Source organism: Oryx dammah, unplaced genomic scaffold (genome assembly GCF_014754425.2).
Source record: "Oryx dammah isolate SB20612 unplaced genomic scaffold, SCBI_Odam_1.1 HiC_scaffold_16, whole genome shotgun sequence".
In the NCBI taxonomy this organism is placed as follows: domain Eukaryota; kingdom Metazoa; phylum Chordata; class Mammalia; order Artiodactyla; family Bovidae; genus Oryx; species Oryx dammah.
Genome location: NW_024070200.1, coordinates 43,061,979 through 43,088,780, shown reverse-complemented (window position 1 = coordinate 43,088,780; position 26,802 = coordinate 43,061,979). Strand labels below are relative to the sequence as shown.

Below are 26,802 nucleotides of genomic sequence, written 5' to 3'. Positions count from 1 at the left end.
ACAGATCAAACCTGGGCCACCTGCATTAGGAACTCAGAGTCTTAGCCACTGGACCACCAGAGAAGTCCCTGTGTCTGTTTTTAACATAAATATGACCTTAACATAGTACTGTTCTGTGACTTGCCTTTTCACTTAATATATTACTGAAATACTTTTCTAAATCTTTGGATTTATTCACTTCAATTCTACAAGCAGTTTACAGACTGTCTGTAAACTGAAATATTAACCTGAATAGTTATTGCAACTCACTTAGCATTTCTTTGCTGTTATTCCTGATTTTACTTTTTAAATTACACAAGCAGTATGTGAATGCACTCAAAGTGTAAAAAATTCAAAGTACAAAGAAAAAAGAAAAATCTCAGTCTCCTTCCTTCCTTCCCCACCCATATTTCCCCTGTCCAGCAACACCTGCTACTGATCGTCTTTTGTATGCACTGACATGTATGTATATATTATTTAGATGGAATCACACTGTATCTATTGTTATGCAACTTGCTTTGGTCAAATACACATAAGTCAAAAGGGCCTTTACCAGCCTTGAATTGCCTTTACCTTTTACCAGATTTTAAAAAAGGCACTCCTTCCTCAGATAAAATATTTTTGTTAGGGTATTACTGCACAAGCTGATCAGCTCTGCCAAGGGTACAAAGAGGTCTGGTTATCCCCAGCATCCACACTCTTATCCACATATAATCTGAACTCCCTGGACACAGGGTCCCTGGGCCTCCAAACAGCGCACCCTCCATTTCCAGATGAGGAATGGGTGTGAATCTCCAGACTCAGAGTTGGGCAAGAGGCAGGAATTGGTGCAGCAGGTGAACAAGAAGAGACTGCAGTGGGCTCCCTTGTGTGGTGGTCAACCTGGAGATGCTTTACTGACTGAGCTACTCGGGAAGCCCCTCAAGCTGGAGATGAACTTAATCGTATTCCACAGCTGCATAGTCACCCACAGGATGGCTGTACAAAATTTAGTCAGCTGTTTCCTTATTGACAGATATTTAGGTGGTTTTACTTTTTTTTATATTTATTTTAAAAGATTTCTTTATTGGACTGAAAGGTGCTTTCCTGGTGGCTCAGATGGTAAAGAATCTGCCTGCAATGCAGGAGACCTAGGTTTGATCCCTGGGTCAGGAAGATCCCCTGGAGAAGGGAATAGCTACCCAGTCCAGGAGTCTTGCCTGAGAAATCCCACGGACAGAGGAGCCTGGTGGGCTACAGTCTGTGGGGTCACAAAGAGTTGGACAAAACTGAACAACTAACACTCACTGGACTGTGGTGGGTCTTAGTTGCGGCACATAGGATCTTCTATCATCCTTGTGGTATGTGAAATCTTAACTGAGGCATGGGGAATCTAGTTCCCTGACCAGGAATGGAACCTGCGTTGGAAGCACCAAGTCTTAGCCACTGGACCACCAAGGAAGTCTTGCGTTTTAAATTGTGAAGACTATGGTGTTCTGGTATTGTGGAGGGCCCAAACTGCATGATTGAGAGTCTTGGTTATGTCCTTTTCCAGCTTTACATATTATGAAAGCAATTTCCTAATTTTGTAGGCAAGACATAGTCTCTATTATTTGCATTTCTTTGCTTCCTGGTTAGGTTGCCTGTGTTTACAGCTTTGCTGGCCAGTTCCTTCTAGTTCTTGCTAATTGTCTGCAGGCTACTCATTTATCTATTGCAAGAGGCTGCATAATTTTAGCCATGATTGGATTTAGATAACTAATTAGACAATATTTATAACCACTGTTTACTGAATGTTTTTGTGCCAGACACTATGCCAAGCACTTTGGATAAACTCTTTTTACATTTAATCGATGTAGTGAAGAAAATGGAATTATCTTCACTTTGAAGACAAGGAATTGAAGCTCAGAAAACTTAACTTACCCCACATCACTCAGCTGGTACGTGAAGGAGCCACAATTTAACCCCAGAACTGAGTGCCCAGTGTTCTAATCACTGAGCTGCTTTTTGCCCAGGGTTTCTTATAACTTTAACACTCTGTGATTTACTGACCAATTCATTTGACAAACATATACTGAGCTTGGGGCTTACAAGGTGGCACAAGTGGTAAAGAATGCAAGAGACTTAAGAGACGTGGGTTCAATCCCTGGGTGGGGAATATCCTCTGGAGGAGGAAATGGCAACGCATTCCAGTATTCTTGCCTGGGAAATCCCATGGACAGAGATTACAGTCCACAGTGACGCAAACAGTCAGACAAGACTGAAGTGACTTAACAAGTACAAGCACAATATTGAGGGCGCACAAAGAGGCAAACACACATCTACCTGGTATCCAGGCACCGGAGGGGTTGCCACGTGCTACCTCTCAGGACAACACCCATAGTGCTGAGTGAAGGCTGTGCTACAGGCAGATAAGAGATCAGGGGATCCAGTGTTACTGGAACCTGGACGAGTAGCTGAATGGAAAAGGCCACGAGGACAGGAGCTGTGTAAGTTTCTGTGACCTGGCAGGACTAGGACCAAAAATGGGTAACCTAACTTCACGATCCTTCCTCCCTGCCACTTTCTTCCAGGGTTTCCCAAGGACCAACCCCATATGGAAGCCAAAAGACAAGGATGCTCTCTGAGGCCATCTATGTGGGTCAGCTTCTCAGGGCACAGAGTTGGGGATAAATAGGAAAAAAAAAATGCATCCTAAGAGGCAGACAGAAAACAAAAATAGGAAAGGAAACTATCCAGCATCATCAATGGTGGGTTCTCAGCAATGGTTGGGCATCTGATTGTCTCGCTCACTGAAGAGGACACATTGTAGAAGTGGCCAGGAGTGGGGCCTGTTGGTCCAGGGCCTGGCCAAGGCAGGTCACTGATGCGTAAGAGAAAACAGGTTCTGATGGCTGTCAGGGGGGTTACTGAGAGGTGTTTTAAATAATTATTTTAGAATAGTTTTAATCTCTTTTTAAAACAATATTTTGGAGTATAGTTGCTTTACAATGTTGTGTTAGAATAATTTTTAGATTTATAGAAAAGTTATAAAACTAGGATGGAGCACCCAGTTTCCCCTGCTATCAACTACTTACTGGACATTTGTCACAATTAATGAACCAATACTGGTACATTATTATTAACTGTAGTTCATAAATACTTTACTGAGATTTCAGTGTTGTTATTGCTAAGTCGTGCCCGACTCTTGTGACCCTATGAACTACATGTAACCTGTCAGGCTCCTCTGTCCACGGGGTTTCCCAGGCAAGAATACTGGAGTGGGCTACCATTTCCTTCTCCAGGGGATCTTCCTGACCCAGGGATCGAACTCACATCTCCTTCATCTCCTGCATTGGCAGGTGGATTCTTTACCACTGAGCCACTTGGGAAGCCCAGTGGTTATATTCAGGTGAGAAATAACAAGGGGGTTGTACAGGACAGTGGGGATGGAGCACATTTCAGAGATATTTCTAAGGAAGAATCAGTGAAATTTGTGACTCATTAGATATTGGGGAAGGGAAGACTTAAGAAAAGAATGAGTCAAAATTTAAAACTTTAAAAAGTTGCCACCATTAAGCAACTGAAAGGACAATCCATAAAGGGGAGATGATATCTGCAAATTATGCACCTGATAAAGGGTTTGTATTCAGAATATGTAAAGAACTCTCACAGCCAACAATGAAAAGATCAGTAACTCAGTTTAAAAATGGGCAATGGATTTGAGTAGACTCTTTTTCAAAGATGATATACAAATGACCAATAAGTACATGGAATGATGCTCAGTAGCCACCAGGAAATGTAAATCAAAACCACAAGATATCACTTCATACTCACCAGGATGGTTACAATCAAGAAGATATGTGTTGTCAGGACTTCCCTGGTAGTCCAGTGATGAGGCTTCCACACTGCCATTGTCTGGGGCTCAAGGTTGATCCCTGGTCGGGGAATTAAGACCGCACATGATGCCCAGTGTGGCCAAATAATAATAACATTGTCAGTGTGGAGAAAGTGCAACTCACTCTTTGTTGATGGAAGTATAAAATGGTATAGCCCCTCTGAAAATAGTCTAGTACTTCTTCAAATGACTAGACAATAGAGTTACCATAATTCCACTCTTAGGTATATACTCAAGAGAAATGAACACATCAGTTCAGTTCAGTCGCTCAGTCGTGTCCGATTCCTTGCGACCCCATGAATCGCAGCACGCCAGGCCTCCCTGTCCATCACCAGCTCCCAGAGTTCACTCAGACTCGCGTCCATTGAGTCCGTGATGCCATCTAGCTATCTCATCCTTTGTTGTCCCCTTCTCCTGCCCCCAATCCCTCCCAGCATCAAAGTCTTTTCCAATGAGTCAACTCTTCGCATGAGGTGGCCAAAGTACTGGAGTTTCGGCTTTAGCATCATTCCTTCCAAAGAAATCCCAGAGCTGATATCCTTCAGAATGGACTCCTTGCAGTCCAAGGGACTCTCAAGAGTCTTCTCCAACACCACTGTTCAAAAGCATCAATTCTTCGGTGCTCAGCCTTCTTCACAGTCTAATTCTCACATCCATACATGACTACTGGAAAAACCATAGCCTTGACTAGACGGACCTTAGTCGGCAAAGTAATGTCTCTGCTTTTGAATATGCTATCTAGGTTGGTCATAACTTTTCTTCCAAGGAATAAGTGTCTTTTAATTTCATGGCTGCAATCACCATCTGCAGTGATTTTGGAGCCAAAAAAAATAAAGTCTGACACTGTTTCCACTGTTTCCCCATCTATTTCCCGTGGAGTGATGGGACCGGATGCCATGATATTCGTTTTCTGAATGTTGAGCTTTAAGCCAACTTTTTCACTCTCCTCTTTTACTTTCATCATATGCCTCCACAAAAATTTGTACATAAATGCTTGGAGTAGCACCATTCAGAGTAGGCAAAAAGTAAAAACAACTCAGATATCCATGAACTGATAGATAAATAAAATAGGGTATGTCCATATAATGAAATATGATTCAGCAACAAAAAAGACTAAAGCAATGATACAACACAGATGAACCTTGAAAATACCATGCTAAGTGAAAGAAGCCAGTCATAGAAGGCCGTGTATTGTGGGATTCCATGCTGCTGCTGCTAAGTCACTTCAGTCGTGTCTGACTGTGCGACCCCATAGACGGCAGGGGGTCCCCCATAGACATCAGGCTCCCCTGTCCCTGGGATTCTCCAGGCATGAACACTGGAGTGGGTTGTCGTGTCCTTCTCCAATGCATGAAAGTGAAAAGTCAAAGTGAAGTCGCTCAGTCGTGTCTGACCCTCAGCGCCTGACTGCAGCCTACCAAGCTTCTCCAACCATGGGATTTTCCAGGCAAGAGTACTGGAGTGGGGTGCCATTGCCTTCTACAGTGTGATTCCATATTTATGACTAAAATAGGCATATCTATAGAGACATAAAATAAGTGCTTATATAGGGTTGCAGGGGGGAGGGAAAGACAGTGACTGTTAATGGGTAGAGCGTTTTTTTGAAGGGTAATAAAATGTTCTAAAATTGATTATGGTGATATCAGTACAACTCTGTGGATATACTGAAAACTACTCTATTGTACCTTTTAAAAAAACTGGACTATAGTTGATTTACAATATTGTGTTAGGGTCAGGTGTACAGCAAAGTGATTCAGTTACCAGTAACTGAGTGTATAATATATATAACATTTCCATTATAGGTTATTATGAGGTATTGAATAAAGTTCCCTGTGCTATACCGTAAATCTTTTTTATCTATTTTATATATAGTCATGTAATCTGTTGATCCCATACTCCTAATTGATCCCTCCCCCTCTTCCCCTTTCATCAATTTGTTTTCTATATCTGTGAGTCTGTTTCTGTTTTATAAGTTCATTTGTATTATTTTTTAGATTCCACATATAAGTGATATCATATAATATTTGTCATTCTTTAAATTGTGTCCTTTCAATGGGTAAATTCTATGGCATGTGTATTAGATCTCAATAAAGCTTTTCTTAAAAAAATTTTATAAAGACAGGAAAAGGATGAGGTTCTAGCTTTAATTACTGAAAATGAGGTATCGCCATTGGTCAAAACTGGGACCAAAGGTAAGAATGTGTTTCGAGGAAGAAAATGAACTTTGGACATATCGAATGCTTCTGATGAGCAGACACTAGATCTCGTAGTCTGGAGCACAGGAAAGAGGAAGGACCTGAGACAATAAAGCAAATTATCATTTACTGAGCATCTATTAGGTGCCTGTGCTATAAAAGCTGCTTTATGTACACCCTGCCAGTAAGTTTTACATAACCATGTCAGTGAGAGGGGGGCCTTTAGCTCTCTTTCTTCCTGCTGTATCCTGGTACTCAACACAGGTTGGCAGAAAGTCAGCATGCAATGTTCACTGAAAGGATACAAATGCAGTAGCTTTTAATCCACATAACAACCCTTTGAGATAGGTTTTTGACTATTTTACACGACTTGCACAAGACCACAAAGCTAATCAGCCTCCCTGGTGGTTCAGATGGTAAAGAATCTGCCTGCAATATGGGGGACCTATGTTCAATCCCTGAGTTGGAAAGATCCCTTGGAAAAGGGAATGGCTACTCACTCCAGTATTCTTTCTTGGAAAATCCCATGCACAGAGGAGCCTGGCGGGGTACAGTCCGTGGGGTTGCAAAGAGTCGGACACCAACACTTTCACTTTCATAAAGCTAATTAGGGGCGGCAATCTATCTATCTGAATTCCAAATCACTATGCAATGCTGTCATCTCAGTACAGACTTGGGACACAGGGGAGTGAATAGGCTACATAAACCAATTTCTGTAAATTCATAACAAATATACGTGAATACCCAACTGTGTTAGGTGCCAAGGTTAATACAAGATACACTGGGCAAGAAGTGTAATGAAATTTAAGACAAAATCCCTATGAACTTGCTTACGTCCTTGCTGGTTCACAAAGATCCTTCACAAATATTACTGTAAAAAAAAGTGAAACGCTGCAAGTGTTAGTCTTTCAGTCATGTCAGACTCTTTGTGACCCCATGGACTGTAGCCTACCAGGCTTCTCTGTTCATGGGATTTCCCAGGCAAGAATACTGGAGTGGCTAGCCATTCCCTTCTCCAGGGAATCTTCCCAACCCAAGTGTCTTGCATTGCAGGCAGATTCTTTACTGTTTGAATGGCCAGAGAAGCCCCAGTCCTCTACATAAACACAAGTTTCATTCCAAGAGTGAGCTGGTTAAGTCCAATTTGTTTGAAAGTTCAATAAAGTTAGCCTAGGTACCTAACTAACACATCTGGCTATATAATACTGTACTGTCATAGGTTTATAGTATTTTTCACACAAATAATACAACAAACAAACACCAAAAATAAAGAACACATTTTGAATCTTACAGTACAGTACCTTGGAAAGTTCAGTATAACAGCTGGCACATGGGGTTGGCATGCACATTCACATCTTTGAAAGTTTGCAACATAAAGGTTCGCACATAGGAGACTTACGGTGTTGCGTTAACTGCCCCCCCACCAAATCCCCAATAAGAAAATTTTATCACCACTCCCATCAGGTTTCTACCCTCCACCCAGGTGATATTCTCCAAGGTGAATTCCATGTCGCGAAATGCAGCAGTCAATTCTCAGTCCTCTTCATACTTGAATGATGAGCAGCTTTTGACACTCCCTATGTGACAATGTTTCATTTGGCTTCCAGGACACCAAATTGTTTTCCTTCATCCTCTGATTCCTTCTTCTTGGTCTCCCCCGTGAATTCCCACACTTCTCCGTGAACTCTGAGTTGTCAGAACCCCCAGGGCTCAGTCCTTGGTCTTCTGAGTACTCAATTCCTGATCCATCTCAAGGCTTTAAGTGCCATTTATGATGATGACTCCCTAACCTGTATCCCTCCGACACCTGTGCCACAAACTCCAGGGTTATACATCCAGCTGCCTGCCTGATGTCTCCACTGGGATGTGTAGATAGAATCTCCAATGCAGTGTTTGCAAGAAGAATTGCCTGATCTCCCCTCTGTCAGTTTTAGAAGAATCGCCTGATCTCCCCTCTGTCAGTTACACAAGCCCCAAACCTGGATATTACCTTTCCCCCTTCTTTCTCCCACCCTCCATTCCATCTATGAGGAGATTGTTGGTTCTACCTTCAGATTATACCAGAATCTGACCACTTCTCACTGCTTTCACTGTCACCTGGTCCAAGTGACCACTGACTCCCACTGATGCTAATGTGCATGTGTGAGTGCTTGGTTGCTTCATTCGTGTCTGACTCTGCGATCCCATGGACTGCAACCCGCCAGGCTCCTCTGTCCATGGGCTTCTTCAGGCAAGAATACTGGAGTAAGTTGCCATGCCCTTCTCCAGGGGATCTTCCTGATCTAGGGACCGAATCTGCGTCTCCTGTGTCTCTTGCATTGCAGGTGGATTCTTTACCAATGAACCACGGGGGAAGCTGTGGATGCCGACACTGTCCTAAAAGATCCTGTTTCTACACTTTTTTGCCATGTTGGTCTACTCTCAACACGACAGGCAGAATGATCCTTTAAAATCTAAGTCAGATCATGTGACCTTTCTGCTCAAAACCTTACAGTGGCTGCACTTCCACCTTTCACTCATAGTCGAAGCCCATGGCCCCCAAGGTCCTAGTGAGCAAGTCCTCTCAACTCCTCTAACTTCCTTTCCTACTCTCCCCAGTTCACCTGGTTTCAGGGTCACTTTCCTTGCCATTCCTGCCGGGGGACCCATGTTCTAGCAGTTCTGTTACAGGGAACACTGACTGAAACCACCCACCCTATCCAGGCACTGCAGTAACCATGTGCATGAGTTATTTCATGACAGGAGGTCCTGGTAAGAAACACAGAACAAGCCACCAGCAAACCAGAAGAATTCGGGAAAGGTCAAAAGGAGATGCCACATGTCCTGCCAACCTCCCAGAGTCCTCCACTGGAATCCCTCTTGGCTGAGGGATGCACCCACCACTGGAAGGACCCTGAGTCACCAAAGACGGGCCAAGCAAGATGATTGACCAGAGACAACTCGGACTCTAACTCCATCACCATAAAACCCGAGACTGTGAGCCACACAGCAGAGCTGGTCTCCTCGGTTCCCTTACTCTGCTGCTTTCTACCTGAGCACCCCTTCCCAACAGTCTCTTGCTCTGTCAGCCTGTGTGTCTCCTCCGACAATTCATTTCCGAGTGTTAAAGAGCCCACTCTCGGGCCTGGAAGGGGGTCCCCATTCCTGCAACCGTTCTCTTAGTCTGGAATGTTCTTCTCCCAGGTTTTCATGACTATACCTTCATCTCTTACAATTCTGTTCAAACCTCACTTTCTCAGTGAAACCCACCTTGACAACCCTGTTGAACACGGTGACCCACCCTCCCCCATCCACCAACCTGCTCTACTTTTTCTTCAAGCTATACTACTTACCATCTTCTTACTCACAGCAAAAGACCTAACTGTGTTTTATATTTCCCATGAGAATGAAGAATCTATAAAGGGAGTGATCATTGTTTGCTGAGGTTTCCCAAACTCATTAAAAAACTGAGACCCAAGGAGATTATGAGTATTGATCAAGGTCACTGAGTGACCCATCTGGTTAGGAACCTGAATCTGACCAAAATCCTAAGTTCTTTCCATATAGTTCTTCTACTTGGTGACAAGAGGGCAGTGAATAGCTGAAAGTACCCCAGGTGGCCCAGGCTGCAAAATTATTCCTAGTATCGGAAGAATCCACCAAATTGTTCTAATTCACCATTTGATGCTTTCCTATTTCCCACTAAGTCAAGGACTCAATGAGGCTTTGAGGATCTGTCAAATAACTGACTATAAAACGATCTCTAGTCTCCATTATAACCTGATCTCCAGGTCTGCATTATCAAGGATGATGACCTTGGGCAAAATCCTCTTGTGTTGGGTGAGTCCATTGTTTGTATGTATGTTTTTACAATTAAATTTGAATGCCTTTTAAATCAACATTCCTGGGTAAGTCCCCCTTCTAATGCTCACACTAGGTTTAACTTTAATGCTCACACTAGGGGTCTTACTTGCCCCTAAAGCATCTGTTTGTCACTTCACAACCGTTCACATTCTATCCTTTCAATCCCACACAGCATTTTCCAGCCTCTTTAGGAGAGCAAGAAAATGTTTCTCCAGGTTGCCAGCAGGCTGAGCCTTACACACTCTCAGTGCCCAAAACCAATGCCACCTCCTCCTTGAAAACTTTCTGGCCCCTATCTCTCCTCTATAATTAACCTCTTTTTATCCCAAAGGCCTATTGCAAAATACCTTAGTCAGTCACATCAATATCTCTCTCCCCACAAGTGAGATCCAACTAGGGTGAAGATAGTGAGATTTTTGAAACGGAATATTTTAAGGGGCACCAAAAAACCTCAGTAATCAAATAATATTTTTTACTCCATTTTTTTTAAACACGAAATTTTCTTCCAAAATATTCCTAAACAAAACATCAACTATAAAACTAAAAAGGACCCGCAGGACCCGATCCACCTTCTACCTGCCAGCCCCATCTGAACCCCTCTAATCACAGCAGGACTGAATGACCTCGAACTATGAGCTTGTATTTCTTGTACTGCATCAGAGCCCAAGGGTGAGAAGCTGCGGGAAAGCCGTTCTGCTCAGCACGCCCCAGCGCAGTAGCTGGGAAGTCCACTCAGCTGGGAAGTGGACGTGCACTTCTGCAAAGTTTTGCAAAGGAGTCCGGGTGCCTGTGGGGGCGTGTGCGTCCATGCATGTGTGTGTGTTGGGGTGGGGGGGATACACCTGTGCATGTTCGCTTCTATTAGTTTTCCTTATCCTTCCAAGCAGTGGCTCAGGACAGGGCAGAGTAGTGCCCCAGGCCTTGGATTCTGCGCTTGCAAAAATGGGGGATGGGGGCACAATGTTGCACGTGGGGGAAAGCTCAGAATTCCTTCTTGCACAACTGGCAGGTGAAGCGCAACTCTTTCTGGCTACTCGATCCGGCACAGGAACATGCAGCCCCCTTCGTGGTAGCAGAGGGACCTGAACCTACCACCCGAGACTCGATGACTCTCCTCTAGACCCCAGGAAACGCCCTCCTATTGTAGACCCCGCTACCGCCGGGAGGAAGCCCCGGCTGAGGAAGGACAGTGGAGGCGGAGAGGCTGGAGGAGAGTCTCCCTAGCCTCGCCCCGCCTCTTCTTACGCTCCAGCCAATCACCGCTTGCTCCGAGACCTGGCCCCGCCCCTCCCCGCCGGCTCCGGCCTGCGGCTCCGCCCCGGCCGGTAATAATTAGGCTGCGGGCGGGGGTTGCCGCGTCAGCGCCGGGCGCCGGCCAATCGCGGAGCTCTGCCCCCTAGTCGCGTCACAGGCCGAACAACCAAACAGAAAAGTTTAATAAACAGCGGACGGAGGGGCCGGCGGCGGCGGGGCCGGAGCGACCAGGGGTTTGGCGGCCTCACCTGTCCCATTCACCGGCGGCGACCGGCGGCGGCAGGCAGCGCGTCAGGCGGAGGGAGCCGCCGCCAGGTGAGGAGCGGGGCCCGTGGGGCCCCGGCGACCGGCGCTTCCCCTCCCCCTCCCGCTCCCTTCCCCCACCGGCTCAGGCGACGCCAGGCCCGCCCCCGGCCCCTCCCGGCCCAGGGGAGCAGGAAGCGGAGGGCGGCCGGCGGGCGCAGCAGGTGGTGGGCCGGCCGCAGGCCCGGGCCGGGTTTTTGCAGAGGGGTGAGGGGCTCCCTGGCCCCGGGGGTAGGGGCCGAGGTGCGGCGGACTCCTCCGGACGCGCGGCGGGCCCTCGTGGTCCCGGGCTTCCCGCTGGGAGCGGGGGCGGGGGCGGCGCGCCGAGGTGAGACCCCCCCCACTGCCCCCAGGCCTCGGGGGGTGGGGAGCCGCCGCTGTCCTCCCATTCCGAGCAGTTGGTGGGCGGGGGCCGGAGGGACCCCTGGCGCCCTCTGGCGCGTCCCTGTCACCGGCCCGGGTCAAGTTCCTCGCCTCACGCCTCCCAGCCCGAGTCCTTCTTGGAAGGGTTTTTCACCTGCCGTGTTTACAGCCACCGGCCAGGGGGAAAGTCTAGCAAGTCAAGACAAGGACAGGGGGTCGGGGTAGGGGGGTGTCTCTTTCCTCTGCTTTTGTTGGGTGGACTCAGAATTTCTCGATTTTCCTCTGGAGTAGTATTTTCACGTTGCCGTCTAACTACGTAAACAAGGACAAAAGAATAATGCGTCTGAGACGATTTTAACTTTTATGTCGAAACTTTGTGCCAAACCAACCACCCGATTAATACGCTGCGATGATTTGTCTTCACACTCAGTTAGCTGTTCAGCAGTGTGAAGAAGTTACACACAGACCATGTATAAGTTGTTTGGTGGTTGAAAAACTGGTTCGTTATTAATGATTTAATGCTCCGAGCAAGAGGTTTAAAGTCCTCTGTCAAATCAAATTCGGAATTTGTTTTTTTTTTTTTAATGTAAAATCCCATAGACTTTTAAGGTTAGTTACGTAATGTTTATGTTACCAATTTTAGGACATTTTGCCGAGTTACCCTTAGTCCAGGGCTTCAAGGGAAAATGTTTTCTTTCTGCAGAATATGCATTTATATTTCCCAAACAGGTTATCTTTTAAACATTTTTTTCTTTTATGTTTTAAAATGTATTTAAGGGAAACAGGGATTGCAAAGGTGTACAGGAGGAGAATTTCGGTGTTGTTGGCTTATTATCTCAACTATGATAATTTCCTGTGTCAAAACAGATCACATTTTACACTTTTAAGTATATGCAGTTTATTGTATGTTAATTATAGCTTTTTAAGCAAAGTACTCAAAGTATATTTAATGCCACAAAGGTATGAACACAGACAACACAGTGTTAAAGTATGCTGTACACAAGAGTATAAAGAGATAAAAATGTAATAAAAATCCATGCTTTCCATCTCCAAACCAAAAGTTGGAATATTACCAAAACTTGCATATGTTTATGAGTTTCTTATCTGTCTTATACCTCTGCCTGTCCTTACCGAGGTAATCATTTCAGTCTAGTGTATTTTGTTTACCATTCCCTTGCATTTTTTTTAGAAGTTTCATAACATAACGTCTGTGTGCTCAAACTGTGTGTTTAGTATGTTTTTCTTTTGAGCTTTTTTATAAAAAGAATATATGGCTGTTGTTCATTCGTTTCATTGCTCTGTTAGTATAAAGATTAATATTGTGTGCATCTTCCACGACTCATGGGCCTTTAGCCCATGTCTTTGATTCTGGTTTGCTGTCACCAGCTGTGTCCCATGAACATTTCTTGTTTCCTGGCTCCTGGTACACAAGCACAAGAGTTACTTTAGGGTGAATGCAGATTTCACTGGGACATTTTAGGTACTCAAGGGTAAAATAGATTGAAATACTAGAAATAAATGAAAAACTTCAGGATTCTCTTTTATGTTTTAATTGCAAATTCATATCCATAGTAATTGGTTCATAGTTTTTGAACATCTGCCTGAGAAACCAGGATTCCTGTCAGTCTAAATGAAGAAAGACTGACTGTCAGTCTTTCCTGTCCTTGGAAATCCCATGGTAAGAAGTCTGGCACTATTTGCTGTCATCTTTTTCACTGCAAAAATGTAAATACAGTAGAAAAAACACTTGATTGGGTATAAAATAAATCACTTTTCTGGAGTTCCCTTTCCCACTTTTTAATCTCTAGCAAGCTTCTTAAAACTTCTCTTGTGCCGTAGTACACGTGTAAAAGAAACCTGTCCTGAGTTTATCCTATCAGTTACGCAGACTTTAGTTAAGTGAAGCACCTATCAAATGACAGAGCTTTTAAGGAAAATGATTAGGGCCAAGGTATTATTCTCTGGAATTATATTGTGTGTGTCCTTTGGAACATTTTTGAGAAGGGTGTGTGGTGAGTATTGATCAGGATATGTTAGCAACACATTTAAGTACTTTTTATGCCAACCCCCCACCCCCGCCTCAGATTTGGGATTTATTGTGTGAACAGCAACGCAAAGATAAATTATGAAGCAGTATTAACTTCCTGAAAATGGTGTGTGTATAAGTAATATGAGTTTATATATATCTTTGTGTAAACTTTTTTATAGGCATGAGAAGTGGTGTTTTTTGTTTCTTAAGGACAGTGCACGCAGCCTGCAGACAAGTGTCAGGAGGCTTTGTTTTGATAGGACTATTTTATCTTGCTTTAAAAAAACAAAAACAAACCTCAGGTTTGTATTTCATTATGAGGGCAGCTTTTTTTTTTCCCCCTAAACCGTCAGAAAAGTTAACAAAGAATGAGTACTTATTAATATTTTGGCAGGTATCCCACCAGTCTCTCTGTTTTTGTTTTTCTTATCCTAAACAATTAAACGTTGAATTCTAAACAGTACTAGGCTGCTTCTGTGTTCAAAATTTAACCAAATATGATCCATCTCAACACCTTTGTTGTACATGGTATGGTGGTGGCAGTCACCTCACTGTATCTTTGCTTCAAGGTTCTCTCCCTTTCCTGTGCAGAACAATCGTTTCAATGTGTAAATTAGATTATCTTATTCTCAGACTGAAAAACCCAGATTTTTTTATACTCTTGACCAACAGTGTCCAATGAAAATACAATAGGAGCTACAAATGGGAACCACATAAGCAGTTAAACATTTTCTAATAGCCACATTTACAAAGAGAAACAGGTGAAATATTTTTTAACCCAAAATACTGTGATTCAGCAAGTAGTCAGTATAAGAAATTAATGGGATATATTTTACTTACCTTTTTTTAAGACCGTCTTCACCATTGGTTGTGTTTTCCACTTAAGGTACCTCTTGGGCAGGACTTGTTTGTGGCTGATCTAGACTGTTGGGCCCATCAGCCTCACAGGCTTATCTTATGCTGCTCACCCTGACTCGTGTACCCCCAGCAGTGTTGTATGCCAAGCTTAGTTCTCTTAAAATTGTTCCTTCTGCCTGAACACCCAGTCATGTTTTGCTCAAATGTCACTCCTTATGAGAAGCCATCTCAAACCACTTTCCCTGTCAGCTGGCTGTGTTACCTTCTTTGTGTCCTTTGAGAACCTAACATCTGAAGTGATTTATCTGGTTACTGTCTGTATCCCCTGCTTGAAGTAAACTGCTTGTGGGCAAGGATTTCCTCAGCTTTACTGTTCAGTTCAGTCCCTCAGTTGTGCCTGACTCTTGCGACCCCATGGACTGCAGCACGCCAGGCCTCCCTGTCCATCACCAACTCCCAGAGTTTGCTCAAACTCATGTCCATTGAGTCGGTGATGCCATCCAACCATCTCATCCTCTGTTGTCCCCTTCTCCTCCTGCTTTTTAAAAATCTTCCCCAGCATCAGGGTCTTTTCAAATAGGTCAGTTCTTCACATCAGGTGGCCAAAGTATTGACGTTTCAGCTTCAACATCAGTCCTTCCAATGAATATTCAGGACTGATTTCCTTCAGGATGGATTGGTTGGATCTCCTTGCAGTCCAAGGGACTCTGCAGAGTCTTCTCCAACACCACACAGTTCAAAAGCATCAATTCTTTGGTGCTCAGCTTTCTTTATAGTCCAACTCTCACATCCATGCGTGACTACTGGAAAAAACAGCTTTACTGTTAGGTCCCTATATATTGAAAATAAGATTTTTAAAAGGTACATGCCATTTTGTCTTATGAAAGTACTGTTAATTTAACTAGTCACTTATTGTGTATAACTTACTTCTTTATCCTTTTTTTCACTATTACAATGTGGTGAAGAACATCTTAAGAGCTACATCTTACCATGTATTTCTTATTTCTTTAGGATTCAGCCAGTCTTAAAATTGCTTAAAGTATATGAACATTTTTTTTTTTACTCATGAATACTGACAAATCTTATCTTAAAAGTTTGACTAACATTGCAGTGTAAGTTGACCAAACCTGTATGAAGTTCGATGAAAAATATGAGAGAGTACACATTTCCTCCCTATCTTTACCAGAAATAATATTTTTTCTTTCTTTTTCTTTTCATAAGATTTGTAATTTATTTCTTAGATTAATGAGTTATGATAATAGAGGTATAGGTTCTGGACATCTTCTGGTTTGTCTTTGGCTACAGTGGGGGGTGGTGTTTATATTTAGAATAGCCACCCTTTGACTCATCCTACTAACATTTTCCCTTGCTCTTCATTAGCCTTTTGTTTATTTACTTTTTTAATTAAAAATTTTTGTCTGTTAAGAAGTTTAGGTTAATAACGTTGTTCTTACAGCTTCTACTTTCATAGTTAATGCACTCTTCTACCCAGATAACTGTTTTCTTCTAGTTCTTTGTGGTTTCATTTTTCACATCTCTCTCCTCTGTTCATCGAAGATTTATTTTGACATAATATGTGAAGTGAAAGAATTGTCCTTAGTTTTCCTTAGTAGTTAATCAGTTATTTTAGCCCCCAAAAAGAAAACTTTTCCTTTTGCCTTCAAATAAAGCTGCCTTTGTCATATACTAAATACATTTATGTTTGGTTCTTTTTAGCTTTTATTCAGTACCAGTCAGTGCACATTGTTTTAGTAACTGGGAGTAATAATGTGTTTTCCTTTTGTTATTGTTAACTCTTACCATCCTCTTCCCCGCACTCCCCTTATAATTTTTAGTTGTTGCTTTGTTAGTGCTGGAGTTTTTAGTTGATTCCTCAGGTTCTTCGGGTTGTTTTTGGTCTTGAATTTTTAATTTAGAAAATACTGTTATTTCTACTTAATGTTTTATGTTGTATAATGAAAAAAATTTAATGCCATTAAGTTTTCCTTTGAGCCTAGTTTAGGTATTTTTTTCCTTTAAATTTAACCTGTAATATCTTTATTAAAATCCCTGCTGTTGGAGTTTTCATTCAGCTGTTCTCTATGCTACTTGGGCATTGTGCTAAGTGTTGAGGAGACAGAGATGAATGATACAGGATCTTTGCTGTCATGGAGTTTACTGTCCGTTGGAAAAGCTAGGCTGTTAACAGACCACTGCATAGAGTTTTCAGATTTTGACAGCTGCTGGGAAGGAGAGAAGTAGGGAGTCCTGATAGAGATTGGAAGGTGCTAGTTGGGATGTTTGTTCTGAGAATGTAACGTTTAAAGTTAGTGATGGTGTGTGTGTTTGGGAAGTTTTCTTAACTTCCCTAGTCTTGTCACAACATTTAAAAAAAAAAAAAGTGACACACTGAATTAGTTCTGTAAACATGTTTTGTAAACATTGTCTTGCAAACAGGTTCAAGCCCCTGTCCCACCCCCTCCATGCCATATCCTCCAGTTGGATTATTGCCTCAAACCCTATCTGGAATAGAAATTTTGGAACTGTGATTCTGATTTCTAAGATCAGAAAAATACTGGGGCAAGTTTCCCGAGTAAAAGGGACAAAAAGAACCTGGCTCAATTTAGGAGGTGACCGGAGATTGGAATGGCTGGAGTTTACTGAGTGAAGAGAGTGGGGTTATTGCAAGACTTATTTCCAAGTGCTAAGGCTCCTTCTGCTTCACCACCTTCCTGTCCTATTTATAGTCTGTGATCCAAATTGGTCACATACAAATAACCTGGATTATTTTGCTCCTTGGTACTTTCCTTCATTATTGCTACTGTATTTTCACTTTCCTCCCACTCAGGATCTTTGCAAAGGCTGTCTGCATTTGCTAAATTGTGATTTCCTTTGATGAATTAACCCTTAATGCTGGCAAAACAGGTTCTCTTTTGGCTATATTTACTCATTTCCCATTTCCCATTGGACATTTCTTTTGTAAATACTTGTAACAACTGCAATTCATTAAATGCATGTGATTTGTTTCAACAGTCTTTTTCTCCTAGAGCTGTACTTTTCAATCTTGTAGTTACTAGCCACTTGTGGCTATTTAAATTAACTAAAATTAAATAATGTAAAAAATTCATATCCTCAGTTTTACTAGTCACATTTCAGGGGCTCAGTATCCATATGCAACTAGTGGCTATTACAGTGGACAGCAGAGATAAAGAGTCTTGTGCAGTAATGAAAATTTATCTTAATTTTTGAATAATCATGTGGCTAAAAGCTACAGTATTTAAGTTTAAGTAGTCACATCTGGCTATTGAAATATGGCAAGTCTGAATTGAGATGTGCTGTAAGTATGAAATATAAGCTTGATTTCTAGCACAAAAAAGGGAAAAGAGCTCAATTTTTAAGATATTGATTACATATTGAAGTAATGGTTCTTTACATATTTCCTGTTAAAGAAAATATTTATGACAGTTAATTTAACTTTATTGTAGTGTTTTAATGTGGCTACCAGAAAGTTGAAGATTGCATGTGACTCGCATTATTTTCTAGGTGGTCAGCACTGGTCTGACTCTAGACTGTAAGTTTCTACAATGGAGGGACAGTTCACTATGGCATTCACAGCAGCCAGTGGTGCCCAGCATATATATAGTAGGTGTTCAAAATGTTTGATGAATGAAGCTTTTCAATAGGTAGAAAACATTACCTATTCAACTTTTGCTTTTTAAAATTGTTGGTTTTCTTCTGGACTATAATTTAAAATTTTTTCCTATGACTGTTGAGAAAAGAAGCTTTTCTTTTGATAGCTAAATAAAGAACTGTCCTTATTAAATAATTGCTGTGCATCATTCATCTTTTGGTTATGTTTTTCTGGCTTTAGGCTGTTAACCAGAGAGGGAATTTAAAGTCTGCCAACCTGTTTTCTGTCATTTTTCTTTGTGTAGCAGTTTACTTAGATGATCGATTGTGTGTTGTTTGGCACATGAAAATTCATGACTATTAAATCTAAATAATTGAGGACTATGAATGCTTTTCTTTTACTTATACTTCCGTCTCCATATTATGATCCCTGTTCCTTTTTAATTTACATTTATTGGTGACCTTGTCTGTTTCTTTAGACTTAGAACAATTTACTGTCTTACAGAAAGCGCTCTCTTTTTAAGCCTGGTTTATGCTTTTTTACCTGTTTACTTCCTAAATGTTTCCTTTGTGTTTGGTAGTTTGCTGAATGGGCCCTCACTGCCCCCCTCCTTCTCCCCCATACTCACTTTGTATTTTTTTCTCTTAATGAGAAGATAGTCATCAGGAGTTGCAAACTCAAGTACATACCTCACTTCTGTAGACACTGTGTATTTGTCAGGGAAATATTTCTTAAATATTTTTTTCTTCCTCAGTTGATGGTTTTCAGACTTTATCCTTAGTGACCTTAGTCTTGTTTTGCTATTGTCAATAGCTACCTTTCACCAGCTGCTGCCTTAACTACCTGTAGCACTCAGGGATATTACTGCCAAGGAATAATTTCTGTTGTAGGAAGAATATTTTGAGCCATTCTCAGTCCCTAAAAATTCCATGGAAGTTTTCCCTCTGCTCTGAATGTACCAAAGGTTATTCCTAATAGTCTAGGTATTGCCTTTTTATATAGGGTCTTTTTAATAGTAAGTGAAGTGAGACCAAGTTGTCTAGTGGCTTGGTCTCTTCTAAACTGTTTTCAGTTGATAGATTTGTGAAAACCTCTGACCTCTCACAAAGAGTACACCCTTTGAATACTTGATGTTGGAAAAGTGATGTCACAAGCAATCAGGGAGCCTTGAGGAAGCCTTGACCCTTTTGCCGCCTCCCTGTTCCCAGGGAGCGGAGTTACTTTCAGATAACTTCAGTTGTTGTATTGCTCTCTCTTTAGTTATTTTTTCCGTTATTTTCTTCTATTGTGGATTTAGAAGAGGAATAAAATACTCTTACTTTAAATCTGTAAGCCACCTAAAATGATATTTGTCAGCTTGCAGTTCTTTTAAATAGGTCCTAGTGATCTTTGAACCATCTGGAATAGTTCAGTCTATATTTCAATCTATATTTTCTTTTGGTTATAAGTGGAGAGGATTTTGGTGTTAGATTAGTGTATGTTCTGTGTCTTTGTTGTACACAAATAGTTAACTTTGATGTGAAAAATTGATGTTAGAACAAAGGTTCATTTGGTTCCCATAGCCGAAGACTAATTTTATGTTTGCCAAATTTTAAAAGTAGAATGTGTGCTATCTCTTTTTCTATAACCCTATAAAATTTTGGCCATCTAAAACTTGTTTTATGATGTAACTCAAGTTTGATGCTGTAACTCAAATTGTGTGTTTTTCCTATTGGCTGCTCCTGTACCTCTTCTCCCAGGGTCTTTTTGCATGTGTCCACACAGTGGGAAGAAAACCTGAACTTGACTTGTGAAGTGCTGGGCATTCAAAGCTGTGAATCCTTGCAAAGGATCTTGGGACTGGACCTCTGTGAATTGGCTCTTTCAATTTGTCCACTTAAAAGGCATAATAGATTATGCAGCTGTTTGGGCTTCAGTGGGGTATTACTCCATATTCATGTCTAGTTGCAATTATGTGCATTTTCAGTTTCTTACAAAGACTTCCCTTTGTATTCAGAATAAGTTTGTTGGCTTTATGTTGTTTTAATGTATGAATTTTCTTTGAGGAAAAATGCTTGCAAGATTTTTAACTCAGAAAATGAAATTTAAATGAAAAATTCTTACGTAAAGTAACTGAAAGTATATTTTAAGAAGGAGCTACTCTGATTTGTTTTAATTTTGAATTTGTTTTTATAAGTCAGTTTTTGGTAGAGGTGAATACTCTTTAAATTTGTCATTCAATCAGATAATGATGAATGTCAGAGTAACAGTTAACGGATCAAACTCCTAAAAACATAAACGGTTCTAATTTAAGCATACAACAAATTTTAAAATACAGCCAATTTTGTAATGTCCAAAGATCTTTGTTCAAAAGTCAGAATCTCTTTAGAATCTCTGTAGTAAAAATAACATTTAATGTAACTTATATTTTAAGAGGAGGATACCCTTCAGCTCTCCCTTAGGGTTACTGTGCCACCTTAGATTAATATCTCAGTAGGATGCAAAATAGTGTCCACTTTTCTTTTAAAAAAACTAAAAAAGAAAATGACTTGAACCATCCTGAAGTTCATTAGAACAAGTTGTCTTCTCTTGTTTTTGCAATGGATAAGCATTAACCTTGCAAAACATGGTATCAGACCTGTAAGTGTGGTGACATAGAAATAATATTTGCCTCATTTTTCTTCAGTTTTAAATAGCAATATCAGTCTGATGTCACTGAAAATTTACTCTATTCTTGTGATATTGTATTTGATATCTTAGAAATTTTTGCATTCAAATTTAGTGCTATGTATTTTCATTTAAGATGTAGTTTTATGTTTTAAGTCTTAGGGAAAATACTATTTTGTTCTCATTAGCAAAATTTTTGTGGTGGATATCTGTTGGTGTTTTAGATTTCATACCAAATGTGAACTCCATTGAAAAAGGAATCTTGTCTTTATAAAGCATAACTTCACTCTCAGGCTCTGTAAAAAAAAAAAAAAAATCAAATAATTTCGTTTAAAAACATTGTATTTTAAACGCTTGGTCACTGAACTGCAAATTAACACTTCTTCTGTGAGATTTTCATTGCTGTTACTTGGTTTATTTATTTTTTACCTAGACAAAAGAGTAAGCAAATAGTATATGATGGGAAAACTGAAACATTACCTACTGTTTCTTTAAGAAACCAGCTTATCCAGGGGGTTTTAGTATGCTTAACCTAACCTGCTAGCAAGGAAAAGTTCTTTAAAATAATGGATATTAGCCGTATCCAATCACAATTATCAGTTTCACTAACAGGGAGGAGGTTTTACTCTTCAGCCACTAGAATTGGAGAAGGTGGAGCTTGGTATTCAGGTTTGGTTGCTTTGGAGTACAGCTTCAAGTGAAGTTAATCTGAGGTGAAGCAAACAGAAAATTGTGGAGGTTTTGTTGGTAGGATTTTTGTTCTAATCTTTTAATGATCCTTTATTTTACACTTTTGCTCCTTTGTGCTTCTGTGTATGCCAGCTTTTGTCATTGTTGCTATTTTCTGATGCAAACTGAACATTAAAATTAAGCAGGGAAGCAGAACAAAAGGGCTGTTTGGACAGGAAATAGGTGTTCAGAGAATCAAACTTGACTTCTTTTATCATTATTTTTAGTTCAGAATTTAAGTGTCATTAAAAAATACTTGCATAAAAATCATCTCCAGTAACAGTCTTTTCTCTCAGATTGGATGTTTGAAGAGTCATTTGTCAGTTTTTATAAATGACATCTTGAGGAGGAGGTCTGTTTATGTCATTTTCCTTAAACTTAAGATGTGAAGTTGCTAAAAGACAGATATACGTGGTAGGTTTAAAGGTGTCCTTTTTAAAGAATTGAAATGCCAACTATTAATTTTTTTTTTACCCCCCAGCATATATCCCCCCCTTTTTAAACTTCAGTGTATTTTAAATCTACCAATGTGTTGGCGCTTTTTAGCATGCTCATAATTTTAGTTTTGCTTTTTTAAAAGATCATAGATTAATTTTATATAGAACAAGGTAAAACTTTGTCCTCCTTTCAAACTTCATTTCTTTCAAGGTAGACATAAAGCGATCAACACCCTTTTGAAACAGGAAATGAATAAATTTATATTTTTAAGAAGTATAGATAGGCTGCCCAAACTTAAAAAGTGTCTGTAAATCTATTGACATTTCTTACATAAGAAATAATTTTACTATGTTTCAGTACCAGAAATTTCCTTTAGAGGCCCTTGTTTTTATATTGTTGCTCTTTGATCTCATAGAAATTAAGGTATAGAATAATTTGAATAATTGGTCTAAATGCCACCTAAGCATTTCAGTCAGTATACTTGTATTTACTATGCTGCTTCTTTCAGATCACGCAAAAGGTTCTAAATTAATGCTTTCTGCTCCATCTATTGCATAAGCAATACTATAATAGTAATAAAATCAAGGAAAGTCACCCAAATATCCACAAGATTGTTGTGAGGTGGTCTTCTTTCCCTGTTCTATTCTGTACCTTACCATATTCTTATATTTTCCCCATGATTGTTAATAAAGACAGTTTTCTATTTTTTATCAAACTGTATCATCTATTATTAAAATTGTTTTCATTTCATTTGCTATAGAATTCTCTTAGGTTAATGGGACCTTAGTCTGCCTAGTTTTTTGCCTGTTTTACATTTAGATTGTTCCTAATTTTTCACCATTTTAAATGGTATTGCTGAACAAACTTCTTTGTGTAAATTTTAAGATATTTTCCTCTATATTTCTTTTGGGAAAATCCCCTAGAGTGGGCTTACCTAGATCAAAGGCTATAAACACTTCAGTAGCCAAATTGCTTTTGAAAAAGGTTATTCCAGTTTATATTGCCACCAGAAAAATTTGCTTTAAAATTTCTCTAATGGGTAGCCCCTAAGTGTTCTCATTAAAGTGTGCCTCTGAAGGTGTCTGACTTGTTGATTAGTTTTTGCCTAAACTAATAGGCTGTTTTAAATTCCATTTTCCACGATGTAGATGAATCTGAATCCATTTTCTGGACATTAAAATCAGCAGAAGGAAATTGGGAGAATTTTTACCTACTTAAGTGAGCAGTTATATCTTTGTTGGTTGTATTGTATGTGAAGCTATCAGTTAAGTACAGGGCTTGATGTTTTACGTTGCAATTGTTGCTCACACAAGTTTTCCTTAGTACATGTTTCTTCTGGTAGCACATATCAGAGGGTTTTCTTCTAAGAAAAACATCAGAAACATTTTTAGAGAGGGAGCTGTAATACTTAAGGTTAGTCTGAACAGATATGAATAGCCTTTGTTACTTTGTGCATTTCTGATTTTTTAAGTACAATATAGAAACATAGATCTATGTTACAGATCTAGGTTTTAAAATACTAGCACTTTCCTAGTGTTCCTTAGGTTTTCAGTTCAAGGTAAGATGACCATGTACACAGTGTGTTACTAGTCCTGTGCTCTTCCCGTCTTGTCTTTAAGAGCATTCTTTGGCAGTAACTGCTGCATTGTGTATAAGCTTGGCACCTAGTCTGTTAAATAGAATAGGCTAGGATTGTCAGGATGTGACCTTGTTAACTCATGTTCCAGAATAAACTTAAAAAGTGGTTTTAAAGCAAAATTCTATAAGACATTTAAAAAATCTAATTTATAAATAGGAGTCAGTGATAAGTCATGGGTTAAGTTCTAATTCACTAGTGGAGCCAGTAGTTAAGCATGTATGTATAATCTTGAACTAAATAGTTCAGCTCATTTTTCAGTTTAAATAATTTAGTAAATAATTTCTGTAAATTTTTGCTGATAAACTTAAATCTTTGGCTTTTTGTATATTTCTGGGGGAAGTTTTTTTTCATGGCTGTTGTGTTTGTTGTGGCTTAGGAGTGATTTTTTTTTCCCCAGATATTTTGGTTTTCTTAACATTTGAAATGGAAGAGAAAAAAATTAAACCTGATGACTTTTAATTAATGAAGCAGTTGTTGTGAAATACATTTTCTCTGCATTTAAATTTGCTAGGTGTGTCAGGATTTTATACAGATAATCTAAATACTTAGATTCATGAGTAGAACAATTGTTTCACCTAAATATTTAAGATTTATGTTGGCGCTTAAACATTTGTATCATATTTCCTTTGTTCTGAATTTAAGAAAATGTATTTAATTTTGTTCTTAACCGATTCATCTTATTGCTGCCAGATAGAGATGAAGGTAATTGTAAATATAACAGTTTTAGTGAAAGTCATTTCAAATTTGGCTCTAGATTATATTTTAGTGAGTAGGCAAGATAAAGATTTACCTCCTCTCCTAGAACTCTGGTAACATTAGAACTTTGGGCTTCCCTGGTGGCTCAGACAGTGGAGAATCTGCCTGCAGTGCTTTTGAGAACAGATAACCCTCCATTGTTTCTCTTCTGTACCCCTACTACTGCTTTTTGGTCCACAGTTTGAACTAAGGAGTATCCTCTTAGTACATTAGTTTCATTCCGAGCGTAGAGGCCAGTTTTCTAGAGGGAGAAGAATCTTTAAATGACCTAATATTGAGACGAGATAACAGTAGCAATAATTCTATTTTATTCTTTTAAAGTGAAGGAAAAAAGTGATCTAGAGGAAGGATATTAAATGCATTCAGTGTCTGATGTTAGTCTTCATTCAAGGAGAATGCACTGATTTCTTTTTCTTAATGACAGAGGAAAAGGTTAATGGACAGAAAGTTGGTAAAATGTGAAAGAGCCTTGAAACTGTGGGTTAGTAGTTACAATATCTCTTTGTGTAAAAGGGGACTTTACAGTTTTGCAATGGTTTCCCTTTATGGCTTCTTTATAAAAGTAGGTAAATGTTTTAGGAGGGGTTTTTTTTTTTTTTTTTTTTGGTAACTTGAAAATGCTTATTTATGAACTGATAATGTATATTAACCTCTTTGGCTGAATCTGATTTTCTGTGTTTTTGTATATCGTTAGAAAAAAAATGAACTCAAAACATTATGGTTAGTACTGTTTCTGTAGAAGCGAACAGATCTTTCTATCCTTATACCCAGTTTTTTCCTCCACAAATAAGCATCTTGGTTACTTCCCCTACTCGCACGTTTTTTGTAGGTACATGATTTCTTAGCAGAGCTTAGTATATTGACTACGTCTTACTTCTTGAGACTCCTCCCCTAAGTTTAGTGATGTGCCTGGGCTTCCTTCTGTTTCTGATCTCTATCCTTGCTGTTTCCTCATTACAGCTTTTAAGTATTGGAATTTCATAGGATTCTGACCTTAACACTCTTCTCACCCTATACTTCTTGGATAATCTCCCGTCCCATATCATCAGTTAACATCTTTATATATTAATGGTTCTGAGATTAGTGTCTTAAATACAGATTTTTTGTTGACCCTTAAGACTCCTGTTCACCGAACTCTCCATGAATGTTTCTTCCACACCTGTGTTAAACTCATCAAAGCTAAGTGGCTTATTTTGTCCTCCCCAGCAGCGTCCTTCAAGTCCTTTTCCCCCTACTCTCACAATAAATGTGTGGTGGTACTACCATCCATGTCAGAACCCAGGTGTCAGTCTGAGTCTTCCTTCTCTTCTTCCCCAGTTAGCCACAACTTCCCATTGATCTAAAATCCATAGTAACTCTGGAATCAATCCTTTTTTTCTTCACTGTTTTAGCACGCATGACAGTTTGGTTTCTTAGATTACTAAAACGGCACCCTGACCAATCTTCACTTTTAGTTTTGGCTCTCTATGATACATTCTTCACTATTCATTCACGTCTGTCTCTGCTTAAAATTCTATAGTGATTTCTTATTGCCTTTTGAATTTTTTACCAGCTGATTCTGTCCTAAGAGTTCTCTGAGGTAGTTACCCAATAACCTTAAGAGGGGGAAGTATTGTTACCTTCATTTAACAAGTGAGGTGATTTAGAAACACTTCCTATTAATAATTTGTCTAGGGTTGCCTTAGCTTGTGAGTGGCTAGCATACTTTGAACTGAAGTTTGCCATATCAAAGTCCCTTTTAACCACCCAGCCATGTGACTTCCTGGTCTAACCTCTGCTTACTAATACATCTCCCCGGCCCCGCTCCCCACCACACACGCCATTCTGAGCTATTAGCAGTCCCTCCTTCTAAGACAAACTCAAAACCTGTTGCCTGAGGGAATTCCCTGGTGATCCAGTGGTTAGGACTCTGTACTTCAAGGGCAGGGGGGCATGGCTTCCATCCCTGGTTAGAGAACTAAGAATCTGCATGCCATGAGGTTCAGAAAAACAACAACAACTTGCCAGAGCTTAAAGACAAATGTTTTCAAAGACGTATTTCTGACAGTTTTTTGGAACATGCCTAAAAAGATACAGAACATTTTAGCATCCCTGGAATGTAAGAAGGTAAAAGATTGAAACATAGGAAAACTTAAGGTAGTTTTCCATATGTGGTTAGTTTTGAATTTCATAGCTGTTGAATTCCTCACATATAATAAAAACATGAGACCTGGTTGTATAAGAGGAAGATTAGGCAAAGTGTGAACACACTTCATCTGAGCGATTAAAAATGCTAGTAACCTCCTAAAGTAGATGTTAGCCAGA

General features: G+C 40.0%; 1 protein-coding gene across 8 annotated transcripts in view; it reads left to right on the top strand.

Moving 5' to 3' along the window:
• The first annotated feature begins 11,230 nt into the window (after window positions 1-11,230).
• Window positions 11,231-26,802, top strand: part of ZFAND6 (zinc finger AN1-type containing 6) — a 56,215-nt gene continuing 40,643 nt past the window's right edge. For 2 of the 8 annotated variants that reach the window (XM_040257428.1, XM_040257426.1), the window contains exon 1: window positions 11,293-11,442. The gene's annotated coding sequence lies outside the window, so the exon portion shown is untranslated. Of the gene's footprint in view, window positions 11,443-11,564; window positions 11,595-21,595; window positions 21,684-26,802 lie in introns of those variants that run through there. The other 6 variants (XM_040257425.1, XR_005723985.1, XM_040257429.1 and 3 more) reach the window with 6 other exon arrangements.